We start from the raw sequence: 4336 nt of genomic DNA on the forward strand, positions 1-4336 counted from the left end.
TTTTGAGAACTTAATGTCAACTTTTCAACGATAGATTTTCAAACTTTAAATTTTTTTCTTAATATTGCATTTTGTTCTATAAGAGATTTTTCAGATTTCAAAAGCTTCTCTTTTTCTTCAACTAAAATTTTTTTAGATATAAAACGTTCTTCCTTTTCTTTAGCTAAAGAGTCTTTTTTATTTAAAAGATCTTCTTTTTCTATTAAAATCTTATTCTTTTCTTTCAGGATATCTTCTTTTTCATTCAATAACTTATTCTTTTCATCAGCCAAAAGAAGATTAGACCTTTTAATTCTTTATTTTTAAGCTTTATCTTTTTATATTCATTCATAAGCTTATGAAAGGCTTCTAATAATTTTTTAAAAATATATTCAGAAGAATTTTCGATGTTTACCTCATCGTTATGAACCATGAGGCAAGGATTTGCTATACCTTCTTCATTTTTCTCTTTTTGCTTTTCTTTGACTTGCTCCCCTTAATCGATGCTTTCTTTTTCTTTTGCTTCTTCTTCTTCTTTTTCTTTTCATCCTTATGAGGCATGAGGCATAAATTGGGTGAGCTTCTTGTCTTCTTGAGAGCTTGATTTTTCTCTTTTATTTGCTCTCTCAAAAATCATTTTCAATTTTTTTCATACTTCTTTTGCTGAAATGTAAGAAAAAATCAAGTTAAATTCATTTAAATCTAGTGAACAATAAAGTATATTCATGGCTTTAGCATTTAATTGAGCTATTTCTTTATCATGCTCTTTCAATGCTTTGGGGGTTGTGACTATAGTCATGTGCTTATATAAAAGTTTTCATCCTAATTTTCCAATAGCATAATCAGATCTATTGAGCATTAGGAATTTATCCATGGAATAACCTTCCTTAAGAAAAGATTCCATTTTGGGTTGCAAGATCTTTTACTTTTTAACCACTAGGTTAACAACCAATAAAAAAGCACCTACTCTGATACTACTTGTTGCCTAGAGATAGCAACCCAAGAGGGGGATGAATTGGATTCTTTTAAAAAATTTTAACTAAATTAAACTTTAAGCAAGAATGTACTTCAATTTAAGATAAATTGTGTGTTTGAGATGTGTATGATATATGCAACAATGGAATTAAAATACAAGCAAGCAAAACCTAAATTAAAATAATATATGATAAATATGAGAAGTAAATAGAGCAAGCACACCATAAAGATAAAAAAAATTTATAGTGGTTTGGTACAATCTCACACCTATATCCACTCACCAAGAATCTCTTGAAAATTTCACTATAATCATCCGACTACAGTGTATTTGTTTTAAATCAGGATCACAAATAAACTCAATTGTTTCTAGAATCACCAACCATAATCATACACCGATAGTTTTTCGGACTCACTATCAATCTAGTTAGTTTTATGGGCTCACCAATCAAAACTTTACATAATTATTTTTTGGGATCACAATTAAATTCAATTGTTTTTTGGGCTAACCAACCAAAATCTAGATATCCAATTACGGATATGAACTAATCTTTATCCCAAGTTTCTTTCTCTTAAACAAAATTGTAAAGAAATTAAAAAACAAAGTATACAATTTTAGTATAAAAGAAATAGAAAATAAAAATCTTTTGAAGTGCGGAGAAGGAGCTAATGATTAATCTTTTGAAGCTTGACTTCTCTTCAAGAGGATGTTGAAGATGTTGGAGAAGATCACTCTTGGAAAGCCTCAATTCTATATAACTATTCCTCCTTTTTTCTTTCTCAATGATATTCAATGAAACCTCTCTTAGTTTTAAGATTTTCTCTCTTTAGTCTACTAGACTTCCTTCTAATTGAATCTCTAGCCTTTTATATGCTTGAAAGTTCTGGAGAATGAGTTTTAACCACTGGAAGGGCTGAATTAGCTATTGAGTTAGAAACTAGCTATTAAAATCAAATCTGAATTTTTGCAAAACTAGCTATTGGGATTCGAGTCGTTGGCTGTTCTTTGAGTCAACTCGACTTGAGCTTTGAGTCGACTCGATATCCTCGAGTCGACTCGACTAGTCTGTAAATCTGCTTCAACTTTTATCCCAAAAATTATGCTCTTATTATTTTTTGAGATCTCAACTCGATCAATTCGAGTCGAGTCGACTCCTCCACTCGATCAAATTTTTTCTGCTCTAAAAGTTTATTTTTTTTGTTACTATTCATTTGAGTCGACTCACACACAACTTGAGTCGACTCGAGGGCATGCTGGTTGAAATTTTTATGTGCCAAAACTATTTTTTTCACTGTTTAACTCGAGCCAACTCGCATAAAATTTGAGTCGACTCGGATGATAGCCTACTAAAAATTTTGCACATTTTTTTGCATAAATAGCTTTTTGACTTCAACTTTTGAGGACTTCTTCCACCTTGATTTTCATGATCTTTCATAGCATTTAGACTTCCCAAAACTTTTGTTTGAGTCTCATTTGATAATTAATTATCATTTGTTGAGAAAATTTCTTCTACAAATAATTTTTTTATTTTAAGCACTTAAAAAATTCTACATTCACTCATGAATACATGATTAGTACCATAATCACTCATGTTGCTCCTAGATTGATTTTGATGATTACAAAGCAGATTGAAGGGATACAAAATTTTAAAATGAAAAAGTCCTTATGCTCTTCAAGGGCAAAATCATAATTTCACTAAAATCCTGATTTGATAGTATCATTTGGTAGAACAAATGATTTGAAATCTATTGGTAAAAATTTTATTGTGTTGGACTTATATTTTTGAAGTTATGAAGGTTTGAAGTGCATGAGTCGACTCATGAGTCAACTCATGGCACTGTGAGCTGATTGGCACGCAAAAATTCTCCTTGGCATGCTAGTTTTCTGGCTTGGCATGACCTGTGAGTCGACTCATGAGTCGACCCACAAGGCATGAGTCGACTCATGAGTCGACCCCTGCTAATTTGAGCCAAGAAATTCCAGAAAAGCATTCTCTGATTTTTGCAACAGAAGTCGACTCATGAGTCGACCCCTGCGATGGGAAATGTCAGCAACGACTATTTTTTTGCCCGTTTTAATTGCCATTTATGCTTCCTAAAAATCCTCTAACGGCTCTTTATCTGCCTAAATTGTTTTCTCTTGCTTCTAATGCCACAAAATGCTTAATTTGATGAAAGAAATTGCAGATTAAATAGCGGATCAAACGTGAAATCAAATGTGAAGAGAAAAAGGAGGAAAAAGAGAAGAACAGAAGAGAGGATCCGAAATTTGCAAGAAAAAGCCTGAGATCAACGAAATATCCATAGAGAAAAAGAGAGAGGATCCACAATATACCAGAGAGATTGTGAAAGAGAAAAGGAAGATCTTTCAAGGAGAGAATTCTTCACGCCTATCGTTTCAACCTTGATCTAGAGATCGTTCAAAGCTTTCAAGAGATCTTCAATCAATAATCAACCTCTTCTCAAGCGTTCAACCGTTCATTCATCTTGAGAAAATCTGAAAAAGGGGTTCTTCATTTGAGTAAAGCTTTTATTGTTATATTTGCTCATTTAAGGAGCTGTTATTGTATTCATCTGTGCTCTAAATATTCTACTCTTTGTGAGTCTTGCTTTGTTTTTGGAGGATTTTCAAAACAAGGAAAGGTTGATCCGAACCTGAAATCGGAGTGTTTTGGGTTTGCTTGTCCCGAGAAACAAGTGTTCTAGCTTGGGATAGCTAGGGTCGGAGTTTCCGACGTCTTGTATTCTGCTTGGGATAGCTAGTGTCGGAGTTTCCGACGTTTTGTATTCGGGTGTTGAATACAAAGATAGTGGATTGAAATTCCCAAGGGATCTTGGGGAGTGGATGTAGGTGCAAGGTTAGCACCGAACCACTATAAATCCTTGTGTTTGTGGTGTTGCTTTATCGCTTTATCTTATTTCTTTATTATATCCTTGCAATACTACTTTAGGTAATTAATATTGATTTAAAGCCATTGTTTGTTCTTCATAAGTTATTTGTTGGGCTTAAAATTTTTAGAAACCCAATTCACCCCCCCCTCTTGGTTGCATAGCTGGGCAACAAGTGGTATCAGAGCCAGTGCTCTAGCCCTTCTTTGATCTAACAATCAAAGAGCCAAAGATCTATGGCAACCCATGTTGGAACTTCTCTAGCTGAGGGGCAATCAACAAACCGACCTCCACTTTTCATGGGTCTAATATACACCTATTGGAAAGCTCGGATAAAGATTTTCATACAAGCACTCGACTATGATATGTGGAGTATCATAGTGAATGGTCCTCACACACCCACCAAGATTATAGATGGTGAGGAGTCAACCAAATCGAGAAAGAATGGGATGAGGTTGACAAGAAATTGGCACAATTAAATGTCAAAGCTATGAAT

Source organism: Elaeis guineensis, chromosome 11, assembly GCF_000442705.2.
Source record: "Elaeis guineensis isolate ETL-2024a chromosome 11, EG11, whole genome shotgun sequence".
Taxonomy (NCBI): Eukaryota; Viridiplantae; Streptophyta; class Magnoliopsida; order Arecales; family Arecaceae; genus Elaeis; species Elaeis guineensis.